The 27,557-nt window shown below is 39.9% G+C and overlaps 1 protein-coding gene across 1 annotated transcript in view; it reads right to left on the bottom strand.

Moving 5' to 3' along the window:
* LOC130581014 (protoheme IX farnesyltransferase, mitochondrial) overlaps positions 1 to 27,557 on the bottom strand; it is a 103,232-nt gene that overhangs the window by 34,457 nt on the left and 41,218 nt on the right. The window lies entirely within an intron of this gene.

Raw genomic sequence — 27,557 nt, 5'->3', positions numbered from 1 at the left:
ASTTTAAACATGGCTGATGGGAAAATTCAGGCAGCACTAACTGCCTGCTCAGAATTCCTTCAGGCTTCTGCAGGATCTATTTTATAATAATATTACTGGAAAAGCTGAAYGCATTCTGCCATCCAGAGAAGTCTAAAGCCATTCAGTTTTATCTGCGTAAAACAGTAATACTAGTAATAAGCAGARATTTATTCACAGAAAGAGTAAGATGTATTTACAGAAAAAATATTTTCTACTGATGTTACGTCTGAGGTTTTGGGGTAGGATCCCACTTATAGTGGATATGCAGGAAAAGTACCAAAACAAATAATAATTCAATTATTATAATTTCATAATTTTGTTTCATAATTCCAAACAGTCAGACTGACAGTAAACTCAGTGTAGCCTGACTGCAGACAGATTTTAGGTGATCATGTGATAAATGACTACATGATAAAATCTATTCACGCAAGATGATTTAACATTTTATGCTACAGAAGATTTAATGAATCAGCATTTTAACAAACAAACAAGACAGTGCCATGCTACTGGTCCTGCTACTTACTGAGCACTCCCAYGGGAAGGCCAGTGGACAGAGACCATGGAGACAGCAGAAGCCTCTCAGAGCCCTCCAGATGCACATCAAGGGAAAGATGTTCCATTTCAAGGTGCATGGAGTTTCCTGGAACCACCTTTCCCATCTATTACCATGACATAATGACTGTAACAACTGAAAATCTCTGCCTTCCAATTTTATTCTTGATACTCCTGAAGCAGGCAGAGGCTGCTCAAGCAAGAGTTAGGAGCAGGTTGGGCAGGAGGAAGGGAGGGAGGGAGGGATGAGGGAGGGAAGTGGAGGGTGAAGGGAAGTGGAGGGAGGGCTGTTCATACACCTTCCGCTTTGCCTAAGCTCTGTGGCACACCACCRGGCAGCTCCTACAGTGATTTTTAGCAGCTGACAGGGAATTTCTCATCCAGTATTTGCTATGGCTGATGTGCAGTGGTCAGGACCACCCTCAATGACCACCGAAGTTGGTGGAGACCTGGTTTGGAAGGAAAGCACTGAGGGGTCCTTGCTGTCCACCTCATGCTGGAGGGACAGGTCAGATCTTCTCAGCTACAACACTGACCTGGATGTTTCACAAAGAAGTTCTACAGGATACAGACACAAGTTGCTTTGGARCAGRGAAAGCACCCCATTTAGATCTGAAACCAGTGATTGCTTCTGACAGCTCAGTGTTTTGCTAATAATTTGTTTCACTGTTATATTTCAGAGACAATTATGGTAAATGAAGAACAATATGTCATTTGACATCAGACTGGTAGAGTAATGCAAGGGGAAAATTCTGTAGGGCTAAAGTCTGTTCTCCAGAAAATATCTGGGCTACCATTACTTWTTTTTATGTCCCAAGTTTTATCTCTACTTGCAAGGTATGACTGCTGAGTTACTTCCAGTTTACACTTGTGTATGTGAGGAGATTTTGGCTCATTTGACAGCATTTAAGCTTATGCATAAAGGTATCCATGTGCAATGGAAAAAATCTAAATAATGTGCAGGTTTTCAACTCAATGTGTCTCAGACACAAAATGGCTAAAATGAAGAACAGGTGGATAGTCAATACCTGGAAGAATTTAATCGTATGCAGTTGGGTTATCAATATAAGCTGATGATGCCATACTTAGTGTATTAAATATTTCCATATATTTAATATAGTGGTCAACCTCTGAAAAGAAAATGAACTTTGAACAAAAATCTCCTCTGCTGACTTAAGTAGTCAAAAAATGTCTGTATCTGTTGTATACAGACACGGCTGCTCTTGAAATTAAGATTACTGCATGACTGAAGACTGAATTTTTTTTGCTTTTTAGAATCTGGCAATTGGAATAATCCGTTACTGTCACATGTATGCATGGAGCTGTATTTCTAATTSAACCACACTTAAAAAAAATCCTTTWACTTGCAGGGCCCTTGATTCCTTCACTGAGCTAGTTGTTATTACATGTCAGCAAGATGTCATTTATCAATTTTTTTCCCATTTTGCTCCCAGATGTTCAGCAAAATTCTCTCTCCATTTGAAATTATTTTCCCCTGGTATTATAGAAAAAATGAAAAAAGCCACGCATCTCAAATATCATACCATAGCAATGAAAGACTGAAGTCAAACATATTATCTCATGCCAGGCCAACACAGTCCTGCCTGTTTCAGCAAACAGTCAATTCAGTAAGATGAATCTTAGATAAATAAATATTTTAGAAGTACTCAAGAGGTTTTTTCCTGAGGAAGTCTAAATGCATCGGTTCAGTGGGACATGGCAGAATATTATCCACCTTCAGTACCTGGGAAATTGGCCACCAAAATGGCACACTGAGGGTTAAATCTACAGCATCTAAAAAGCCCTGATTGACAAAACTTGGCAACAGCTCTCAAGAAACTAACCCAAATTTTGATCAGTATGCATGAACACTGGACAAAAAAAAAAAAAAAAATCAGGCCAGCCAGTACTCTGTGGTTTATTTCTCTGGCAGGCTCATCATGCTTTTTGTGCATTTCTTATTCATTAATATATAGTAATTATATCTTAAACATCTCACAATTCTTAGCATAGCTGTCACATTACAACTCAGAGCTTTTTATACCCATGGGCTTTCTGTCCTTCAGCTTCTCCACATTGGTTCCCACTCTGTTTATGAGTGAAATGTTAAAGAACATTTAACTTCAAGCTACCTCTTGGAACCAGCAGTGCCTGCAGARGGTGGCTGAGCACTTTCTGGAGGGCTCATAGATTAATATTTTTTTTTAAGACTACATCAAGACTTCCATAACAACACCTTGCAGATGCAGATTACACTATGCCAGCACTTTGAGGATTAATGATGGGGAAAGACAAGAAAGTGTACGGTGCTTCTGCAGGCAACTTCTGCTCCTTCCATCAGTGCACAGCATGACAGAATCTCCCGAGCTGGAAGGTGTGGGGATGYAGGMCTCGAACAGCAGCAAGCTGTTAGCCTTAGTGAACATAAAATCTTGAGTAAATAAGATAAAATTAGCAAACAGAGTTCAGTTCACAGCAAACTGAGGCCTCAGGAAAAGAACAGGGAAAAAAAATTAAAAAAGGAATAGAGAAATGATTTTAGAATAAATAACTTTGCATACACCCCCTTTAGCAAAGTCCGTGTCTCAATCACTAACAGGAAGGGATCAACAACAATTATCGAGTCCAAGTACTGCCCCTGCAGCCACCCCAACAATCCCTCTCTGTGCCTGAGAGCATTGTCCTAACACTCCTGGAGCTGTGAAAGCCTTGAGGCCATTCCCTGGGGAGCCTGCCCCAACCACCCTCTGGGTGTTGGACACCAAGACCACCTATGAAGTTTTCCAAGACAGTGGCCTGACAATTTTCTGTTAATTAGGCCAGCAGATCCCTGAGCACATGCTGGCTTTGCCACCCATGGTCCTGCAGGAGAGATTATATCTACTGATTTTTGACAGTCCAACACCTTTATTGCTGTTCACACAGAAACACCAACAGAGTGCACTAAGAGGAACAATATGCCATAAACATCTCTCATAGACCACTCTGGGTTTTCAGTGCATCAAGCACCAGCCTGGCCCCTGGCCAGGCCCAGCTCTAATCAGCGACACGCGGTGGAAACAGCAGCAGCTGAAACAGGCAACCAGTGTGCAGTGTATTGACACAGCATTTTACTCTAATGCTAAACACATATTTACAGCAGAACCCATAATCCCAGGAGCMTAAAGACAGAATGGAACCCTGCCATTAAAAGACAATTTAATTCAAGGTAACTCTGAGGTACTCCCATTGCAAAACCACCCCTGAATCCAAGCGGGCTTCCACGTGCTCTTTGCCATCAGAATTGTCCTCTGGATCTATATATTTCTCTTCAAAGCCTCCCAAAAGGGCAGCTCAGGTGAACCTACAGCACTGAGTAAAGCAATCACCTCCTCCTGCTGCAAAATCCTCCTGGATTTGTACCATATGGGGAGGTGGAGATGAGCTACAGGTGATGGCCAAAGCTCCTGCTCAGCTAAAATCTCTTGCTCCAGACCCAAGCAGACATTAATACAATACAATACAATACAAATAAAAACCAATACAGCTGGATGCCCCACTAGARCACTTCACTGAATATCTATAGCCAGAGGTGAAGCTGGGCTGCATAGGGMAAGTCTTGCAAATATTCTGGGTTCTTCCAATTCCCCTGAGCTATAGAAAGCTCTGTTTGTCTTTGGTTTTCTTTGGAATAGCCCAAGAGCAAACAGTTAACTAGAAACACCACTGAAACACATGCTGGAAACCAAAAAGGCACATAAAACAAGAAGGAGCAGGTGGACCAAAACTGTGTGGAAAGCACAGTTGCAAAGCAGACTGTGGATACCTGGGCAATAATGTGCAGTTTCCTGGGAAAATGATATCCAGAAAGCCATTTCTCACAGCTGGCCATGCAGCATCCAAATTCATCATGTTTCAGCATAGCTTTTTACATGAAATCTCCTGGTTTCCTCATGCAGCCAAAGGATGATTGCAGTAAGTAACACTGGAAAACCACTAGAAGCATTGAGCTCTTTCCTCTGTGACTGTTCTTCCCCTCYGTATTACCTAATTATTTCTATTCCTGATGTTTTCAGTGATTTATCTTATGTTGTCATAAAGTAATATATAATTACATAAATGGAAAAGAAAAACATAATATATAATTCATGGTAAATAAGATCAAAGTCAAGATTATTATTATRGGAAACCCTTCTGGTTTCCTTTCAATCAGTTTTATATGAAAACAACAAAGAATAATTAAAGCATATTACAAAGGTCTTTTTACTCAATTGTACACAGATGTGACTAAAAAAAAAGGGGAGGGAAGGATTTTCAAAAGCACTCATGTGCTGATCTAACATGATTCTCACCGAAGTCAATGGCAGTTTGACTTCAATGAGAGCAGAGACAGACGAACACTGAGTGATTCTGAAAATCCCACCCTAATTGTACAAACAAGGGAAGGCTTTGGAGACTACTAGCTTGGAGATAGTGTATTTGAGAATCATAAAGGGCACACAGCACCTGTTTGTCTTCAAGATATGAAAATAAAGCAAGGCAAATATTTTAAGGATTAGAAATAGCTTTTTTTTTTTTTTTAAGGCAGTATCTGAAAACCCTCTGGCTCTGAAGTTCCCAGTCTTACTATAGATCTGCTTTAATATTTTTCATTTCAAAGAAGATTCTAATTAAAAAYGAGATTGATGCAAGCCTGAACAATRTTACTTACAGTTAGAGAAGGGCAGCTAAACTTTACACTGTCATGTTCCACAAACCTGGAAAGATCTGCCATGTAAAAGATCTGCCACAGTTAACTGTTTTTTTTTTCCCCACAAAAGACATATTCCTCTTACTAGCCAGCATTTAAAAACCCATTGCTCTGTACAGCGAATAGAACAGGAGGAAATCGCTATGAAAATGTTGATACCTGTGACTTTAGAGATTTTCAGGATGGACAGCAGGAAAGCAGACTCACAGACTCACAGTATGCACCAATCTGACCCATTACACTAACAACCTGTCATGTCAGCTCTGCTTTTAAGTGCTTATGAGGTGATGTTATTCCCTTGACCTCTCACAAGCAGGGCTTTCCAAGGATTCCCAGAGACACTCATGGTCCCCAAACTGGGGCATTTTTTAGGCTTTACATGGCACATAGTATTTCAGTGTCCTTAACGGGCAGCAGCAGCCAGAGCCATCAGCATGCCTGACACASAGTCCCATGTTTGTTTTCAGCTCATCCAAATCCTTTTAGTGGCTCTGACCAACAAAACAAGTGGTCACTGAGTTCTTGCAGATTGGGCCTCTTCCYCAACACTTTGGCCAAACAAGATCCTTTGCTGATACCACAAGTGTTATTACAAGGAGTTTGAAAAGCTCACGGCTGTGATAAGGTGGAACATCACAGCAGTGTGTTCCTAATGCTGCTGTTACATCCATGRGGCTTGTCACAGAAATGAGGGGTCAGGACAGAGGAGAAGATTATAGACAAATCCTGAAATACACTGCTGGTAATTAGAGAAGCCCAGCTGGAYAAGCCACTGGCTCTGCAGGAATGGATGTGCTTGTAGCACTCACCTGGGGAAGAGCAGAAAGAGTGCTGTCCTTGCATGTGTCCAAGCCTGCTGCAGGGAGCAAGTAATTAACAATAATTAAGGAGTACATGTCATCTTCAGTTGTATGAATAATTTCACAATTTAAATAATACAGCATCTGCACCAAAATTCTTTATCTACTTTACTCCACAGAAAAAAAATTTTCTTGTCTTCATCTTTGAATCAAGTTTTCTAGTACCAAGGCATGAAAAACCAGCTCATTTAACCTCATTTTTTTCAATGCACCTGATGTCCAAGGCTTGAAATGGGAGAAAAGACATGAATCTCCTGGTTTAGTAAATGAGAAACAGGTCAGGTGACCAACAATGAGCCTGGCTCTTCTCACTAAAATTGTATTTTGCTAAGAAGACAGCATAACAAAAAGAAATAATAATAAAAATAAATCCAGGCCCTTATAAACTGTTCAATCTTGAAAACTGCTGACTTTGTGAGCCACCTAAATAGTGTATTCCCAAGGCCTCACAGAGGTCAGCCAGGGTTTCAGGGGAAATGAAAACTGGATAGCACAGGCTTCACCTCATGTGATCCAACTTGGAGAAATAACTTCCATGGGAAGGATACTACTTCCCAGCCAGCTGCCAAAGACTTCTAATAATACTACACATTTACCACTACCATGTCCTTTTCATTTATCACACAATTATTGCATCCACAAACAAAGCTCCTTACTCCAAGCCTTCTTTGAGCCCCTCTTTCAGGAGGACACTTGCCCATCAAAGCTTTTGGGCTACTTGATCAAAGGAGGAAATTTCCAAGTATGGGATGTGCTGCACTGAGTATCTTCCCATCCTTTAGGTTTTGTTGCCGTGGGGCTCTTTCTTTTCATCTTAAAATTAAAATTGCTAAAAAATGTGTTTCAGCTCAGGTAAGTATCTCATGCCCTTTCCCTGTGGTAACCCAGCCAACTGCACCCACAGAACAACCTGATCTGACCAAAAGCTGATTTCTGAGTCATCCCAATTTTTGTTCAGGTCAGGTAACCCTGGACACAAAATGGAGAGAGAAAGGATGAAGCTGTGACTCAGCTCCCACAGCTGGTGCATCATGTACCCCAGGAGAGAAGCAGCACCACAATGCTGCAACTCCCACTGAGGGTTAAAGTGTTTTTTTTCTCACAAGGGTCATGGAGACAAGGCAATGAAGCAACATTCATCTGTGTTGTGTTGCCCTGGAATAAAAAAGGAAAACTTCACCTCCCCATATACACTTCAACAACTGATCTCTCATCACCCCACATCTGTTCCCTACCCCTGCAAATTTTCCATAATGAATTGTCATCATTAAATAGATGTCAGAGGCATCTGACAGTTTCTTCAGGAATTATTATATTACTATGTATTTTAGCAACCRTTATTAGAATTCAAGAAAAATACCACCTTTATGCCTTACCAAAATACCCCCTGAATTACTTTGCAAAGACATTTTCTTGAAAAGATTCCTTTGCATTAAATCATATTTGTCATGATGCCAGCATGCCATGAGTGCAACATACAATTTAAAAAACAAGCAAAACTTCAAATAACAATCTCTTCACTGAAGAAGAATTGCACAAGGTCAGTATCTGGTTTAAGTTACTATATGTCCTAAAATACACCAGGCCAGTTCCTCTGGACACAGTGCAGCTGCTTTGAGCAATACTGCAGATAAAATCTGATACTGAAGATGGCTTAGACAAATTCTGGTGGTGGAATAGAGTTGTTACTTGGGAACTCTTGGGGAAGTATTTCTGCTGCTCARTGCAGTGCTTAAGTCAAGCAGGAGATCCAGAGTCAACCAGGAGAGCTGTTCTCCAGAGTGGTAACACAGGCAGGAGCTGCAAAGCCTTTATTGGTCCCTAGTATACACAGCAGGATCCTGAGCTCCTGGCTTTAGCCAGGGCAGGTGTAGAAGGAGCAGGTCACTTGAAAGCCCTCCAGACCATCACTGTCAGCTGCTTTTCAGTCCCCTGTGACTACTAGAGAGCTGTAAAATCAAGAACCCTTGCTGTGCYCTGCTCTTGCCCAGGAGATTAGAGCAGAGAAGTACGAAGATGAGATTTAAATCACTTCCATGCATATCCTGGCTCCAACCCATGTGTCCCAGATCCAGGTCATTTTAATCAGCTTTTTATAAATTGTCACTTAAATGATAAGAATACTAATCCACTGAAATGTGCTTCCTGCCAGGAACCTGAATATTAATCCATARACTGTTCTCTCATATCACACCGAGATGTGTTGGTTTTAACTGCTCATGGCTGACACATCCTATTAGTGAGGCTTTTCTTCATACAAGACAGACAAAAGTAGCATCATACATACAGCAGCAGGCTTGCATGCTTTTGGGTTGGCAAAGGTTATTTCTGTAGGTGCAAACCTATAAATTATTTGTTCAAAATATCTTTTCTGTTACAGAAATATATTAATTTTTATACTTCAAGTTCCTGGCAACTGTGAAAGAGAATTTGCTTTGGTCTGGTTGTATTTGGCAAAATGAAAATCTACAGTTCCTTCTGGCCAAAATATTAAAAACCTCAAACCCCCCAAACCCACAATGGATGAAATGCAGGAATGCAGTAATAAGAGTCAGTAAAAGAGTTTAAATGTGAACCAGGGTGTGAGGTGGCATCGGCCTTTACCAATATGCCTGAGCATTACAGCACATTAACATTTTCCAAATGTCACAGAGCTGACCTGCTCCACTTACTCACAGCTCAAACCTCCTAAAAAAAAAAGATTCCTCAGGAATTATTTCTTTTAAATACTAGGAGATGATATCAGGGAGAGCTTCAAGCCACATTTTTATATACAGCACACTTGGGGAATCAATCAAGTCTATAGCAGAGAGATTACAAGTATTCCTTTTGCATCAAAATTTTAACTTTATTTTCTCCTGTTGTTCCGATGTGTGAAAAGAAAGCAAGAGAACCCTGTRGAGGATTTTGTGATTTGAACTGCATTGGCATAACAGCTTCATTGCTTCCCTCCACTGTGTGCTCTCAGAGCCAAAAGAGGTCCAGTTTCTACTGTACTGACAAGTTTTAATTGTTAGGGGAGAATCACAAGCACAATGATGAGTACAATATTTTATCTTCACTTGTATGACAATGGTTTAATTTTGTTCTAAATCTTGGCAATAAAGCAAATTAAAGGAAAACACTCTCTTTCATCTGTATAGAACTTATCAGAAMGCTAGCAATGTATTAATAATATATTTTTTCTCTAATTAATTTCACAAATCTGTGATGTGGCAGGCCACATGTGTGTACCTTCAAGGCAYTCTCTCCTCCTAAGGCTATTACAACTCTGCAAATCAAAAGATGTGAAAGAGATGCTCACAAGTATCTATGTACAAAGGTTCTGGTCAAGCCTAAGGATTTTGCCCATAAAGATTAGTTTTGGTACAGGACTTTCCTTCATTAAAACATGATTTTATGCAGAATGGGTAGAACTGCCGAATAAAGTAACAAGGTACAATATAATAACAAAATCCAAGGTGCACCTAATTACTTAGCACCAGCTTTGCAGTAAAATCCAGTAACCATCTTCTTTTCTAAAAGCAAAATGCACAAACTGGGACCATGAACTGGGATGACCATCACTATGCTCTTCTGTTGAGGACTGGATGACAAACCTGTACACTGAGAAGTCACATTACAAAGAYATCTCAAACCCATTATTAGGTCTTACCTTTCCTCCCCTTAATTAAGAATGAAAGTGAAGCAAGTCTCACAATGAACCATTGGAAAGCACAAACACCCAAACCTGTCACAGGGGCATCACACCATCCATCTTTCTAAAGCTGTCAMGAAATGTTTGTCATTCCAGTACTGCCTGCATCTCCCAAATGCTAAGATAACATACCCATCAATCTCAGCTAGAGTTAAAAGAGGAGTTGAAAAATAAATAGTTCTGAGTCATGTTACTAAGAGGGATTCCACATACTATTAATTTTAGCTTGGAAACCAATTAAGACACCAAATCAAATTACCTCCTGTCTCTTTAAGGTATAATGACCAATTCACTTGCRCAAATTTATTTATTTTGTGACAGTGATCCTTTCAAGAGCCTTAGAAGCTTAAACAACATTAATTTTAATCTGACTTCTGGCAACAGGAAGATTTTTGTGAAAAGGCAGTCAAAGATAGGATGATTCTCTTTAGAGAGAATTTTTATTCTTGAAATAAAAGCATAATAAGAAACATAATGACATACAAGCAAGAATTCTAAGCACTGCATGAGCATGTGTTGGAATAAATTGGTGCTTTCCACTTAAAATCTGGGGTAGCTTTTGTCCCCTACAGCCCCACTGCAGCTTCTAGCTCTAAAGTGGTGCTACAACAGTATTTCTCAACATCAAAGCAAGCGTCCAAAACTGCACACCAGAAAAAGGTTATTAAAGCAGGARCTCCCTGCCCAGCCAAAGGGCTCAAGCTCCTGCAGCTCATGCCATGGATATTACCAGAGCAGTGAACTCCCAGAAGTTTTTAATGTTGACACGGAAATGCCACTCTTGTCGGATTTGTCTTTCAGGTGCCTCAAATGTCACCTTTGTTTGCTAAGTGTTAGTCCAATATGAAGTTTTCTGAGTATCTATTGGGAAAACAAAATAACCAACCCTGCACCTCAGTGGCCTGATTTCCCCTGGATGCCAGTATTCATCCGAGAGCTTCTGGGGACACCATTTCCAGTTCCTTCCTGTTGGTGCCACCATAGGGACGTGGAAGCTTTGACTACACGGGTCTTGCTAAAGSTGGACAGTTTGAACTAGTGCTTTGTTTAACCACAAGAAAAAAAGGAAAAAAATCATCGGTATTCAACAGGAGACTTGACTCAGGCAATTTGTGAAAGGCGTTAAAGCCAGACTGCACCATGGGAGTTTTGGACATTGTGTTCACTTTCCTTGAAACTAAACCCAGAACCATGAAAAATCTTTTTGTGATAATGGAAGTGCGTTATAGAATCTCATTCTACATTGAAACATATATTTAGGCAAGTAAGAATACATGCATAAAGAAAGACATGGACTTCTTTAAAGGGCATGGAGTGACGGGACAAGGGGAAATGGCTTCCCACTGCCAGAGGGCAGGCTTACATGGATATTAAGAAGAAATTCTTCCCTGTGAAGGTGGGGAGGTCCTGGCAGAGGTTGCCCAGTAAAGCTATGGCTGCCCCATCCCTGAAAGTGTCCAAGGCCAGGTTGGACGGRGATTCAAGAAACCCAGGACAGTGGAAGTCATCCCTGCYCATGCAAGGKGGTGGAACTGGATAAGCTTTAGTGTCCCTTCCAACTCACACCATTCTGGGATTCTGAAGAAGAAGAAGACAAGGGCATGGAAGTCCAGCATCAGGATCCACTGAGCATTGCTCGCAAATAGAGGATAAAACAAAGAATTTAGTTTGCCTATCCCTGAACTGACATCCATATGTGATGCTACCCAAGACATACAATATCTATGGAAATCATAAATAATCAAAACACAAAAAGCTATTAGGACCTCTGAAAAAAGRACTGCAAAATCAAACCACTTGGTCTCATGGAAACCCTTGAAATTAAAAASAAAATCATTACAAACCAGAACTCAAATAAATATTTAGTAGGCCATATTTCTATGACCAAAGATGTCCGGTGAAACATCTACTTATAATGGGATTTCAAGTTCTTTAGTGAGGAAAGTGTGTGCAGATACCTCAGAAACACTAACTTTGCAATTCCAAAATGAGCTTGTAACACGAMATTCTTACTCCAACATAAAAGTATCCATAAAAGATGTGCCAAGAAAAAAACAATATGGTTAAAAATTCACATCCTATTAAAATTCAAATTACTTTCCCTACATAGGCAAGTCCTTAAACATATCCCTCCATTTAATTACATTGTAGTTCCTATGCAGACAAGTCCCAAGATGCTCTTCCATGGTAATCACAAAATATGAAGTGATGAAATAAATTGCAACATTCAGTAATGCTCCTCATGAACTAAGATTTATAGAGGAAGCGTGAAATAAAATTATCAAAACACATGGTCACTATATCTGCATGTTATATTGGGAAAAAATTAAAATACACATTGAAAATTATAAATTTCTGGGCATAGATATTTATATTACCAAAACTGTTGCAGAAGGTAATGCTCAGCCCACCTACTTATTTAATCCACTTAACTGAAGTATTAAAATTTGAAAGAAATCTAAGTGTATTTTACAAGCCATTTAAACACTAAACAAATAATGAAAATAACTGACAGAATTGTGTGAGTCAGTAAATATTTTTTTATTAGCTCTACCCTTGGGCACTTGTCTAAAAAGTTGAGGTAAAACTCCCAGTTTCACTATATAAAAATATTCCAGTTTTGAAAAACAATCAGAAATTACAGAAATAGCTCCAACTGTGGTGTCAGGACCAGCAACTAGGAAAATAAGTGCCATGAGGAAAAAGGAACTTTGCACCAAGTGCCTTGTCCCAGAGGATTGCTGGGCATCTACCCCTGTTACACTCCTTGGCAATGTCTCTCCAAACATATGCTCATACAAATAAAGGCTTAAAATATATTTTCTAAATTAAGCCATATCCAAGGCAGGTTTGGAAGATTGCTCATAGGCTTTACAAGCACTTCATTTACACACCAGCATATGCATTTAGTATATAAATATTTATAGCTTGGCAGCTCCCTGTCCCAATCAGCAMAGGTTTTCTCTGTTGGGTTTCACCAGCAGTATTTCTTCTGAATTTCCACATTTCCAGATGCTTTGCTCAGACAGCCTTGATGGAGAATAGTTGTGCCTATTAGCAGACAAGGTGCTGACAACTAGGCTGAGCTTCTAAAAGCTGGCAGGGAGACAACCTGGCACTGAGATGTGATAAGGGAGGTGAGGTGAGGGGAGGGGACATGGTGGCCTTCAAATACTGAGATACCACAGAAAAAACCAGTCAAGCCCCAAGCCTTTCCTTGAGGTGTTTCTCCTTTCATTCTGGAGTACTTCAGTCAAACCTCGCCTCAGTTAACTGTGCAGCCACCCAGCACCACTCAGTTCTTAGCAAATGCAGCCTTTGATTAAAGAAAGATAATGTTACTCTAAGAAGTTATAGTCTCCAAAACAAACCAYATTTACAGATATAGAATTGTAGTATCACAGCATGGTTTGGGAGGAACCTTAAYAGCCATCTTGTTCCAGCACCCTGCCATGGGCAGGAATACTTACCTCTAAACAAGGTTGCTCCAAGCCCCATCCAGCCTGGCCTTGGACACTTCCAGRGCTGSGGWGTMCACAGCCTCTCTAGGAAAAATGTGCCAGGGCCCCACCATCTCTATAATGATATATTTTAGAAAGGCTGTTTCTCCTGATTGACTGTTCAAAATATGGCAAAGATGAAAAAAAACCCACCATTATTTAATTTTGCTGCATCCTCTTGTCTTTCCTCCCCACATATAAGAAGTAGATTAGGATCTGCATTTTACAGAAGATACATGTTTGGGAGAGAAAAAAAGGCAATTGGGATCGGGAGTGTAGAAGATGTGTATCCACACCTTCCCTGAAACTCTCTGAACACAAAACARTGAACACAGAATTCTCTGAACACARAACACTGGTATTTCCACTGTCACCAATCCGTGGTAGGCACTACAGGAAAGCAGCACAAAATCAAACCAGGTATGAACCAGCAAGGTTGGCAACGCAGCTCCATCTCACCCCTGTGGGGCTCCATCTCTTCCCTAGCGTGGATTTCTACACTGCCCAYAGTCCATGGTGACAGATTTGCAGAGCCAGGCTTTGTCTTCTTTTCCAGAGGACAAAAACTAATCTCACTGTGGATTCCCAGCTTGTATTTCCTTAATGTCACAGTTATCTATTTCTAAGGTAACATTAGATTACAGGGGACTTGGGTTTTATGTCAATACAAACTGGCTGCAACCAGGTCAGCACCACCAGCACGGGCACACTGGGAGCTGCTTCTGCCCCAAAAACATGAGCTCAGGCACACTGTACTTCACCCAGCCCAGCACTCACGTCATTGCCACTTCCMCAAGGATGAGCCACACCAGACAGTGGTTTTATTCAGACAGTGATTCTTCTTTAGACACATACTGGAATTCTTCCAGGCTAGATAAAATCTGTATTTTTCCACGCAAAGAACTAAAATACTCATCAAAAATACAAGACCTCATTTATATTCTGATACTCCTCCTCAGAGCATTCGGTTTTGGCCACTGCTGGACAGAATTTCTTTGKTTTTGACCCCAAATGACTTTCCCAATGTATCTTACAGGTGAAGGGGGTTCCAGCTGCTGCCCTTCCACCTACTCCTTAATTWAAGATGCTGGGGTCTGACATAAACCATGTTACAGATTAAAACTGGAYTGTGATGCATGAGAAGTAAGTATGTGGATAGTTTTGGAAAACAGACTGTTGGCAATTAYTTTGCTCCATATTTAGATGATTTAAATTGGTTTAAAATGGGTAACAAGAATTATTGTTATTTAACAGTAGAAAGAGGAGAAAAGAGCAAGGAAATACATTTGTCACTTCCAAATGATTGCCAGGAACTGTGAATCTCYTTAGGAATGCCAACTAATTAGAAATATTTTGTAAGTAACATGGAAATACTGTTTAATCAGAATTATCTGAGTTCAAAGAGCCATGAGAAGCAGGAGGAGCACCCTTGTCCTTACAGGGGGSTGCTGCTCACCCAGACATCAAGGCACTAACACAGAGCCAAGCTACCCACATGGCCAGATTCATCCAAATACCTTTTCCATGAACTAATCAMACAAGCATTTATCAGCTGCAAGAGGAACATGCAAACCTAAGGGGTTTTATGGAGGAGTTTCTCCCTTCATAAAGTGTCCYGAAACTTTTAGTCCAGAAGGTCTTATATTATCAGGCTACAGCCAGACTAGCACAAAGCACCCTTGATGTCTAGACCAAATGRAAAGATTAGCAGGTCCGCCCCAGTGCTGATTACACCAGGCTCACACTATTTTTCCAGCAGATGCTTTCGTAATTAAGTATCAAGTAACAGGAGACACTTTACAATTTATATCACCCTCACCTATGAAAATAACAAAAAGTTTATTTGCATTGAACTGTGAAGTATTAAAAAGCATTCTATGGCTGTAACAGCAACCTMTCAATCCGTAAAGAGAAATCTAGATTTTAGTGAAGGGGATCCCTTGGGAATGCCATGTATCAGCACAGCAGAGCAGCAATCACATTATGCCTGTAATATGGACAAAGTATAATGAGTAATAAAAGCCAACAAAAAACAACTTTCATTCTGATTAGCGATAACAGAGTAATAGGCTTCAATTGAAATTTAAAATTAGGTGGCACCATCAATCATTCRGGTCTCTGCAAGCAGCAGCTGCRGYGCCTGTGARGRRGSMMCMRGGRRRMCCYKGGGATGGACGAGACATTYGCCCTGAGCTCTGCCAGGGAAAAGGTTCCTCACAGACAGCAGTCATGCAACATCTGAAGACGTGCAAACACCAAAATGTGACCCCGAGCTCAAGAAAGGGGCTCAAGGGAAGCTTCTCCAAGCTCCCAGTTTTTATCTAGTTAATTTTCTTGATCCAGGCAGGACCATCAGCTCTTTGGACTGAAGAAACATGACAGGTTTTAGCTGTTTGGAATAGCAATTGCTCTGCATGATCCAAACATGTCACATTTTAAATTTAGTTCAGAGCCACTCATAGGAAAAAAATCCCCAAAAACTAGATTTCCAGATTTAATGAGTCTTTATTAGAGAAATAAACAGGCAACTAACGGACCTATTGAACAACATTCATACTTCTCTGGGAATTTCTTCAAAAGACAAGACAACAGGCTAGGCTTTTATGGGAATTTTTTGTTTTAAACAGCTGGGTCTAAAACTTGAGCAGGTTCCTCAACTTTCCTGCGGAGGCTAAACAACGAGGAGGTGAACAAAGTGCTAAATAAAGGGATGGGGCTGTGCTGCCCCTGCAGCACAAGGAACTGTGTGATATCCAAGGGATCACTGGTTCAGAAATTGGTAAAAAGTTCTTGACAACAGAAAACCTTCATCTCATTTCCAGCTTGAATTTACACACAGCTAATTTCTGCCCATTAATTCTTTTGCCAACACTGCTCTCCATCCACAGCAGGTCCCTTCCCTCCTGGTACTTACCCCTGAATGTATTTATGGAGCAATCAGATCCACACCTTTCGTCCTGCCAGGCCACACAAGTCAAGCTCTTTAAGCCACCTCTTGTAAGCCTATCTTCTCATTCCTTCCCACATCCATGCAAATCCTTTTCAGTTCCCATTTGAATTAATTTTTCTTGCATATGGGAGACCAGAATAGTGCAGTTTTACAGATGATTATCTGCTAATGGTATTAATGGTTCTCAGCCTCCACAGAAATTCCTTGAGTCAAGATTGCATTTGCCTTTTTCACACTACTGCACAGTCATGCTGTAAGAAAAGGAGATTTTTTTTCCTTTTCCATTCCTTCTGCTTAAGAAACCTTCAGCCTTGATCCAAAAGTAGATAAATCTCTTAACTAAAAAGCAAAAATTTGGCTTTTAACCTAGGTCAGGTATTTATAGCCCCCAGAGTCATCTTGAAGAAGCCATTTCATGTTCTTATTTTTTCATTCCCACACTTACCTATTTAAATCCAGAACTCACTAAGGCCAAGCATCACCTCCTAATCTAAATTACCTAAGTGCCTTAAAACAAGTCTGCCTATGGCTGGAAAAAAATCCTCGTGCCTCCCAAGCTGCAAAGTTTCATGAAATGATCTAACTCTCAATTATTTTCCTGGTTTGTCATTGTTTGGAAAGAACAAGTATTTTAATGCACAGCCACACAAGTATGTGTAAATGGGGTGGTATTAGTAAATAAAAGTGAGGTCTAAAGGCACAATGAATTACAGCAAAATCCAAAGATATTTCCGTGACCTTGCAAGTTTTCTGTTATTTTTGAGAATGTTCCCATAAGCATCCATTCCCRAGCAACCTTTGGGGGACTGCAGTGGCTGTGAGATTTACTGAAAGTCAGAAGAAAAGCTGGATTTGGGAGTCATAAATCCACTGAGCAATTTGCAATTCTTGCTGTAAAAGCAGCACAGACGGGGACAGTGCTGGTCAGGATTACTCCAGGCTCCCAGCATGCTGTCCCACCATAAAAATGAAATTGTGAAGAGGGGATGATCTTCTTGGACATTCCTCAAAAGCTTTTTACAAATTATACAAGTTGATAGTCAGTCAATCATCACAAGGAAATATGTAAAAACTGAAGAAAACCCTCATCACTAGAAAAAAAMCTCTTACTCAAAGGTATTTTGAGAAGAGATAACCAATACTTCTGCACTTGCCATAGGGCACAGGAGATCTAAGCATGATTAGTAATCCCAGAAACCCAGAATGGTTTGGGTTAGAAGGAAACTTAAAAATCATCTAATGCCAACCCCTGCCATGGGCAGGGACACCTTCAACTAGACCAGGCTGCCCAGAACTCTATCCAACCTGGCTTGAATAGTTAACCATAGACAAATTATATCCTACCAACCAATATCCAGACAGGAATTTAATGTCTCCTAGGAGAGTACAGCACTGCCATCAATTGTACAGGTTGTAATTTAAGCACACACACAAAATACCCAGAATTCAGAAAACTGAAACCCAAAATAGGTCTCCACCAAATGCAGCCACTAATACTGCTAATTAAAAACACAGTATGAGGTATCTATGAGTATGAGGTGTATAATTATACTAAATAGAAACACTTCTGAATTGATAAAGTTCGAAGAGTTAATACTTTGAAGTTATTTTTTTTAAGTCATTTTAAAAATAAGTTGAGTAGGAATAGCCAGCAAGGAGCTGTGGAATTATCCAAGATTTTGCTGGCACTTGCACTAGCACTTGAAGATAAGATTTCCCAAGAATCGGAGATTGAAAAACCCTCCCCACTCACAGAGCTAGGAGGAGCAGAAGGACATTCAAATGACAAATTAAAAACAGAACACTATTTAAAAAAAATTACCTTATTATTGGAGCAAAAATGTATCCTATGTGCTACTCAAGCAATGCTCACAGCTTCAGCTGTAACAGTGGGTTCAATGCCATCCTCAGCCCGGATGTGCCAGAGATGCTGAGCAATTCCCAGTGGGAGCAGTGTGAGGTGCCAGCAGCTCTGCCCAGCTCCAGCAGCACAGTGCCTGGTACAACACTGCACGCTGAGTGCTTTCCTAATGGCAAAGTAAAACTTCTCAGGCTGGCAGGAATGCTGAGAAAGAAGGAAACGACCCATCCTGGTCCTTCTTACTTATCACTCCTACAAACTCCCCATTTCAATCCCACTGTTAAGTGTAACAGCATGGTGCCTTTGTGAAAGGCCTATTTGATTTTAAAATACACTTTGGACACCAGTTGTCTGCCTCAACACAACTTGGCCCTGAAATACAGCTAAAAAAAACAGCTATCCAGTTTCCCACCACTTGTCTCTATGGCTCAGCTCGTCTTCAGTATTCACCCTCATTCAGTTACTAATTTAAAGGCCTGTAGGAAAGAAAGTCTGGCAAAAAACCCAACCCTGAGTGTCTGCTGTGGAAATAACTACGGGAAGAGCCAGCAGACATGCCAACAGGTATCACCAATGGGATAACCCCAGTATGGCAACCAAAAGTTCAGCCARCCTAATCATGGTGAAAGGTTAGGAATTATGCTGGGAGGACAGCTCAGTCATTGGGCATCAGCTCCCAATAACTTGACTTGTTAGAAAGTCAACAGTTGAATTCCAGCCAAGGAGGATCAGATATTACTAGTAGCTTGGAAAATATGTATTTTAATGGCAAAACACAACTTGTTCTGCCTATTCTTTGCAGAAGCTGAAAACAAAAGGGTTTTTCTAGCTGGGTCTTCCTGTCTGATACAACTGATATTTTTGGTAGCTGGTATGCAGATTTTAATCCCTTTACTCAAGGTATATAACAACAAGACAAGAACTCCACTGTGAATATCAGGAATGATTCAGGGAAATTACTTTAATTTTTCATTCTATGGAAGATTACCTGAACAGTTGCTATTATTATTATTAATAATATTATTATTATTATTATGAGCAATTAGCACCAGACAGCAGTTTATAATTTCCAAACTCAGATGCAAACATTGACAAAAGATTTGCCAAGAGAAAGCCATGTATTATCTCCATTGCATGGGAAACAAATTAAAGAATTCAACTGATTTGTGACTTTACAACTGAATTGGGAAACTTACACAAGAGTTACCAAGCAAATAGAACATTGGGGATAGTTTCAGTAGACTACAAATTATTCTGAGTCTTGACTCTCAAACAAAATATTCTTAGTCTGAACTTTTTTACACACAGWCTTTGCTACAAAGGAAGAAAAGCTTAAAAAACACTCAGAAGAAAACACCAATAAAATTCTATTAAAAAAATCACTTGTAAAATCGTCATTATTAAGAATTATACTTTGACTCAGGGCAGAGAACTCAGCTGATGAAAGTCTATCCTAATGCCATTTAATTGAGTTATAGAGATGTAAACCGCAAAAGAATTTGTTCTCAAGCCTACCAGGAAAACAATCCCTGCTCACATTCTCTGTAAATGCTGGTCACTATAAATACAGAATAAATATGTAAGCATGAGCCACACATGCAGGGATTTGGATGGACAATTATGTGCTCATAAGTACAGATATAATGCTTGGAGCAATGAATGTATCTTTGTATCATGGGAAATCAACTTGCCCATGTGAGCCGCATTTCTAACTTCCCAACATGGCCAAGAGAAGATCAGACAAGAGTCTGGGTTTGGAAATGCTTTAGAAGTGGAAAAAAAGACCACYGATTCCCCAAACCCCTGCAAGAATGCAGGCTGGGGTTGAAGGTGCACCTCAAACAGCAGCAGCCCTGGCTGAGCAGACCTGTACGGGCTCATCCTCTTCCCCAGGAACTTTGGGCTCTCCAGCACAGCCAATGGCAGATCCACAGAGGAGCCACTGGTGGGCTTGGGATGCAACACGTGCCCCCAGACTGATGGAGCACCACAGCACCCACTTCTTCTCGGGGCTTCTCCAGTGTTTCTCTTAAACAGAGTGCAACAGCTTCCCAGGGAGGTGGGGAAAGGGGCTCCTTTAACAATAATTGACCATGGTACTTCCAGTAAGTGACAGCCTAAACAATACTCTTCAGACAGAAGSAAAACATCTGACATTTTGTCTCCTTGAATCACTAGCAAAAAGCTGAATTTTGGAATACAGACGAGTTACAAACTGAACCACTGAAGAATAATAAGGAAAAAGCGTGTACCAAGGGATTTCTCAGCAGAAGAACGACATACTAGACAAAAATAAAAGGATATACCATATGTCGAGTAATAAAATTGGCAAACTTAGTAAGGTTCAAATACTGCTATTATACACATCTGGGCAAAACGGGGAGGAAAAAAATCATTAAGCAATCTGAGAACCCCCAAACAAAGAAACTGTAAAATTCAGAACTGTAAAGCAAAGGAAACACACTTAATCCCTCAGGAGTTTAAGTATGTATTTCAACTGGGTTATACCATCCCTCACAAGGACATGGAGGCACACAAAAACCTAGAAACACAATATAGCCACTGTGCACTGCTGGCACAAAGCCAACTGGCTCCAGCACCCACCAGCCCTGGCACCTGTTGGGTTTATCATCGGCACATGCATTACCTCCTTGGGGCACTCAGGGAAAAAAAAGGCTACACCAAGTGCCCATTTTCCAGCAAAATGCAGGATTGTGTACAGCCACTATTTAAAATCAGGATTTCCAGCTGCAAAACAAGCCACCCTCAACACTGAAGTCGTTGTGACTTTCCTGCATTTCAAAGCAATGAACAGAAATACAGAACCAAGCAATAAAYAATATCATCCTGGCCTCATGGAGCTGTTTCATCTATAACCGCAGATGTAATCTCTTCCCTGGCCTCCCCTGAGGCTAATTTATTTATGAATGTTCCTATTAAAAATAGGACTACTTGTGTAGTAGCTTAGYCTGCAGAGTGAGTAGGGGAGGCAGGGTAAACACAGTTTAATGAATAAATGTCTTGGGACAAGATAGCTCTTTTTATGGGTATGTGAGGTCTGGGTTCACCCTGCCAGGCTGTTATGAGGTGCCCCACTAACACTCCCAGCAGATCATGTAGGCTGGGTATTCTGGGGGCCTTTCCATGGTTGTTTTCCAACTCAAAAATCCTGTGCCTATATYATTAGTTTAAAAGGAAACTGCACACTGGGAGCCAGCTACTATTGCCTTAGATTATGATGTAAAGAATAATACATATTTCTAATGCTATATCAACACAAAYGGCTTTTTTCAGTTTTTATTTTTTGACAGAGTGGTTTATAAACTAATCCCATGACTCTTGGCAACAYGGAAAGGTTTGTAATCGTCAGCATTCTGCTTGTTATTAAAAAGGAGGAGGAGGAGGGGTTTGCCCTAACAGGCAAAAACAGGGTAAGCCAAAATCAGAGCAGRAAAGGGGGAATGTTACAGCTCACTTTTGAGAAAAGGGTGTTTGGGGAGATCAGGGGAGATGGGGGCGGGGAGAAGAAAGAGTGTGGGTGTCCAATAGCACTATGAAAACTTTCCAGAACATAAGAGATGGCATGAAATAAACAATGGAAAAGCAAACTGTGCTAACATGATGTAAAGTGACACACAAAGGTGGTTGCAAATGCCAGGGTTGAGACTGGGCTGAGATGCCATTGAACATAAAAGGCACAGAAGGGAAAATCCCTGCCAAGTATTTCATCCTTACAACCAGCAAYTTCTGTTCAGGGCTTCTAGGAAAGCACTAGTGGATCTGGAAAAGTCTCCAGCCWCAGAGAAAGACCATGATGGAAGATGCACTGGCAAGATCCTGACAGCTTTCGGCAGCTGGACTCAGAGTCCCACCGCCCGCCTGTGGCCACCCTCATTCCCTGTCCTCATTCTCAGCCCATATCAAATGATAGAGAGATGGGGCAACCTTGGCAGCCTGCGTGACAGACGGGCAGSACTGGGACCACAGGAGGAGCTGCTGAAAGGTCTGAAATTGCTGATGTGTCCCACAGCATGAAGGACACTTTTCATGCGTAATGGGCAGGATGCTGAGTATTTTCCTAGTATTCCACTACTTGATGTGCACTACTTGATGCCTGCTTCAGAAAAAAGGAGGAAAAGAAGGAAAAATAAATCTCTGTGAAATTCTGTGACGTGGTATCAGAACAGCTTCTGCGTTTTGAAAGAGTCAGTTGTGTGCTGTCATCTTCCAGAATGATGGGAAAAGAAGAGGGAGGGCAGGGGAAGGTTGTTCCATTTGCAGTGGGACCTGCCCAAGGAGGGGAGGCACCAGTTCTGATGCCATTGGCATGGATCAGATCTTGGGCTCACATGCTGAGATTTTTAGTGCCTAAAAATAAGGCATAACCACTTTTTATWTAATACCATGTATAGAATTAAAATACAAATACTGCCTAAAACAACCAACAGAATTAGCAGCAGCAGCAAGCAGTTTACTGTCTGAAATCTAATACCAAAAAAACCTTAGGAATCCATGAGTTTTCATAGATAGTTCAGGATCYGAGCAACAATAATAGAACAATATAAAGTTTTTCAGGTTCTCATAATGGATTGAAAAAGAAGTTAAATAAAAAACCAAATCAAACAAAATTGAATTCAGCTTTTCAACGGGAGTACTGGCATTTGCAGTCCCCAGCCCCACCCAAGTTGCAGCAATACTTTCCCTGCTATACCCAAAACAAGCAAATCACATTCTGAAAAATCTGAGGACCAGTTTTCATCAAGATCCCAGATGTTTGATTCAAACAATTCTGGAACTGTGAAAGCTGCTTTCAGCCATGTGTGTCTCATGCTCTAGTTACATGCTGCTGCGTCTCTGCCCATATCCTCTTATCCTCTGCTACGATGAAGACAGTCAAAAGCACCARGTTAAAGGTTCAGTGGGATTTTAASTCYCCTTGTGCACGACAGTYGTTTGGACAAAGAGCAGAAACTGAGAAGAATTAATTATGCTCAGTTCCCACAAGTGAGGAAACCAGGATTTTTTAAACCAAATTAAGGCYCCAAATGTAATTAAATCCATAAAAGTATGAGGAAATTGAGTCTGTACCACACACTAACACTTTAAATTTATAAGCAGGGGGAAAAAATCTACAGGAAAAAAAACTCAKTAAATCCTATATATTAATGTAACAAAACAAGGAAAGCAATTGCTTAATAGATTATGCATTTTATTGGGGGTCATCCAATTACCCAAAACAATATTTAAAACACCAGTTTTTCAAATCCAAATCAAATAAATAAACCTGCAAGAGCAAGGTTTAAGTTGGATCAGCATCACAATGTGGTAGGAAGGAGAACAGAATAGATTTTGAGAGTGATAAAACACTAAAAATTAATGATGTTTATGTGCACTACCACTCAGGTTTGAAAAGTGAACTAAAAAAAAGAGTAAAACAGCACCAGACAAAGATACAGGATTCAGAATTCTAATAATAATGTTTCTTGATGATGCAGAAGGGAAAGCTGMTGGAATTCACAATCCCTTTTTGTGAAAGCTCATTCCTTTAAGGAAATACAATGTTTATGACATACAAAATATGATGTTAATTCTTTTTCTTTACCATAGACACACATTTCCCGTATCCTGAAATGRAGTATCACACACTGTTACATTCATTCCTGTGCAGTCAAAACAATCTCAGTTCATTGATAACATATTTTGGTGTTCAACCATTGATATGATGATTAAAGATATTTTAAAGGCCATCTCACTGGTTGTTCAGTCAAAACAATGACTTTGCCACTTATTTTCCTAAAATGCTTCACCTACAATGTTCAACTCTGCGTAACTTCATGATCTCATGACGTTTCCCAAGATATTATGCTTCACTCCCAGAGATAATCTCCAAGTTGAACATAATACTTTACTATACTTTTCTTCATGTAGTCTTCATTTTCTGTTTTCTCTTTCTCATTTCAAAAGACTTTAGAAAACTGCAAAGAGCACATGGTAGCAAGCAACAGGAATCTTGAGAAGATTGCTAAAGTATTTGGTGACTGTGCTCAGAAGCTTCTGCAAGCATTTTTAGTGTATTATTTGCAGGTACTACAGTGAGAGAAAAGCACTATTATTTGATTCAAGTGATGAAGATTACTTAATGCAAAGCTCTGTAGGTATTTCACAAATGACAAAAAYAAAATGCAACTATTATTGTGCTCATCAGATTCCTAATTTTCAACTGCAGTRAAGAAAGACTCATAAAATTTCCAATATTACATACAAGTTACTAAAAAATCTCACATATAAGGACCATTTCCTATGACATTTTTCAAGGATATTTTGGTCAGCTATTTCCTCCATGTCCTTTAAAATATAGGAAGGCACAGGAATCAAATATTTTAGGATGAAGAGAGAGCATGATCTCTAAACCAATCCCTGCTGGCATTCCCCTCAAACTAGAAGCACRTGAAATCCAGTCAGCTGAGAAACTAGAGTTGTTGAGTTCCTTGCAAGAGCACATAAGAGCAAACAAATGGTTATCTGATGGCTTCAGGAAAAGGAAAGTGTAGGAGGAGGAAATAATATTAGTTACCCTGCAAGTAYCATTCACAATTGGAGTAGGAGTGACTGTGAAAGGAAATATTGCAGCTCCAGAGATTCCCAAAGGATTGTAAATCTTCTGCCCCTTGGGAGCAGGCAAAAAAAAATTCTGTCATTAAATAATAGGAAACAGTGCTGAAATCTTCCTGGTGATGGCATGTGCAATCAGGTATTGGCCAGACAGATAGAAAGTGATTTACAGCCGAGGCTTGGTCGGGAATGAGACTTCTCCTTGTAAATACAAGAAGATTGATCCAATTTARGAGCATTAAAAATTAACATGTAGGTTTGGATAAATTCTCCAGTCTTGCAATGAATTTTGTAATTTTGAAGTTCATAGACAAATATTTGTGGTTTCTTAAAAGAAAAGATGGATGGAATTTTTCACTTGTAGAAGCTGCAATAGTTTTAAACCTTGGTTTCAAGCTAAAAAGCRATTACGTTAAACACGCCAAAGAAAAAACTGGGCGTTGCAAAAAAATAGTATGTGAAAACCACAGCAACTTACACATGAAGCAATTCTTTCTKGTAGTCAAATGGAAACAGTCACAAACTGCCAAATAAATTATGTGGAACAAAGAGGTATCAATAATATATGATCTTTTATAAAAGATTTCAAAGCTAACAGGAATCAATTAAAATATCACTTCAAAAGCAAATTAAAAGATCACTCTGGACTCCACTTGGATTACAATTTATGCCTTATAACACTATTACAAATCCTAGAAACCCAAACCTCCCTCCACTTCTGTACCACATAGCACCTTCCCTGTATAATCCCTTGCRTACAATCATCACAGTGAAATAAAAATACACAGATATAATAAATTATTTATAACACAGCAGAACATGTGCAACATTAAATGGCAGATGTTAACAGGAACAGTAGATTTGCACGTATTTTCAAGAAACGCTGCAAGTTGCTGACAGAGAAGATACAGAACAAAATTCTCTTGTTAGCTAATGGAATTCCCTGAGCTCTTGCTCAACAGAAAGGGTTTGGTTTACTTAAACAATCCTTMGTTAAAGACATTTTTCATACAAGCACATATGCTAATGAGCTGATAAWGAATTAGAATTTCAACCAAATTATTTACAATTCTAATTAAATTACAATGTAATATAGGATTCTGGCTATTGACTTAACTCATCTAAAGCTGCATCACAAATGWTTCAACTGCAGGCAACAAAAACTCTTGATTTCAGGGGTTTCTTACAGAACCAAACTCTTTAAATTAAACTTTGTTCCCAGTTTGCAATCACTGCTTAGGAGAGACAGCAATARTATTTTTCTCCTCAGTAAAATAATTTTGCTTGTAATCTGGAAATATTTCTGTGTTGAAGTGCATTGGTGTTTCAAGATTATAAATTTTACAGATATCACTGATGTAGCAAACATGTTTATTCCCCCCCACATCCATGCTTTCTGCCTGGAATTCCTTAAGCCATRCCTCAATAGAAAAGGGAGAAGTAGAAAAACAGATGACAGGAAAGGCGCTGCTGAAGTTACACCATTAGCTTTTTCACTCTGAGATAGAGAAACTATAATTTTCACATTTTATAYTAGTGAAAACCAATAGAAATAATCTCATAGTAGCCAGACTGGGAAGGTAGCTTAAGACATTTTATTCATTATCTAGTTTTCTTACACAACTTTTTGAGAATCAAACATGAAAAGATATGTTTGGGTTTTCTAAGTGTTCATAAAATGTCAGAATAAACAATGGGTAGTAAAACCTAAAGGAAATCTCACATAAAAGACCATGTGTCTGTAACACACATACTTAACTACTAACTACCAAAACTTGATGGGATCTARCAGTGGCTTAAGGACATTACCTGTGTAGAGCTCTATCCTGCAAGCACTCGGGGATGAGCAGGAAGAGCTGTTTTCTGCAGGCAGGGCTATCCTCTGTTGTGACCTGGCTGACAAGTCCTCACCCTGAAAAGATAGTCTTACAACACTGATGCACCAAAAAAAAAACCAAACCCCAAAACTTTAATATATTGAAATTGCTGTGATTCCATAAAATCTCCTGTTAGATTTACTCCCCTCTCAATACAGCTTACTGGCAAAATGTTAATGCAGGCTCTCTCCACAGCAATTAGCACTATCAGAGGGGGGGACTTCATGTCTTTGCAAACCAAGATTAAGGRCCAAAAATTGTATGGATTTTTCTGTTAGACTGATTGCTTGCAGCCAACTCACTGTCCAGAATGGTGCTCCTCMCTCTGCTTACTGCCCAAGGAACCTCAGCTTCTCCAGCAATATTGTGTTTAAACAACACAAAGCTGTGCTGCCATCAATTCCTTGCAGAAATCCAAAAGTTTAATTTATGCTGTTCATTTAGCAAGTGTTTATTGCTAGAAATGGGCACCAGCACTGCCAGCAGCACACACGTGGACCAGTCTAGACAACCTTGCCAACAAAAGCGGGACCTTCACTGCTCTCCCCAATAAAATTACAGCCACATTTTGGAACTGATTTTGAACCTAAGCCATCAGTGTAAAAGCTTAGTGTTAAAACTGACACAAAAGGCAGGATTAAGTCATACCAATGCAAAGCTCAAAACACAGTAGGCATTTAATAAACAACAGCTTATGCCCCACCGTAAAGTGTGTCTAAGCTCTGGATAACACTACTAAGAACTGATTTTTTTTTCTAGTATCCCCAGTTCCAAATTAGAGGAATTCTTTTACAAGTCACATAGTGGATTTGACTGAAAATATGGTAGTTTCACTTCTACAGAGGCAATCACAGCTATGGGTAAAAGAAAGAAGGACCTTTTATGTCCACTGCCTGGG

This window comes from Malurus melanocephalus, unplaced genomic scaffold, assembly GCF_030028575.1.
Source record: "Malurus melanocephalus ecotype Western Australia unplaced genomic scaffold, MMel_1.1 scaffold_378, whole genome shotgun sequence".
NCBI lineage: Eukaryota > Metazoa > Chordata > Aves > Passeriformes > Maluridae > Malurus > Malurus melanocephalus.
Note: the sequence above shows the minus strand (reverse complement) of the source record. Positions and strands in the feature narration are given on the sequence as shown.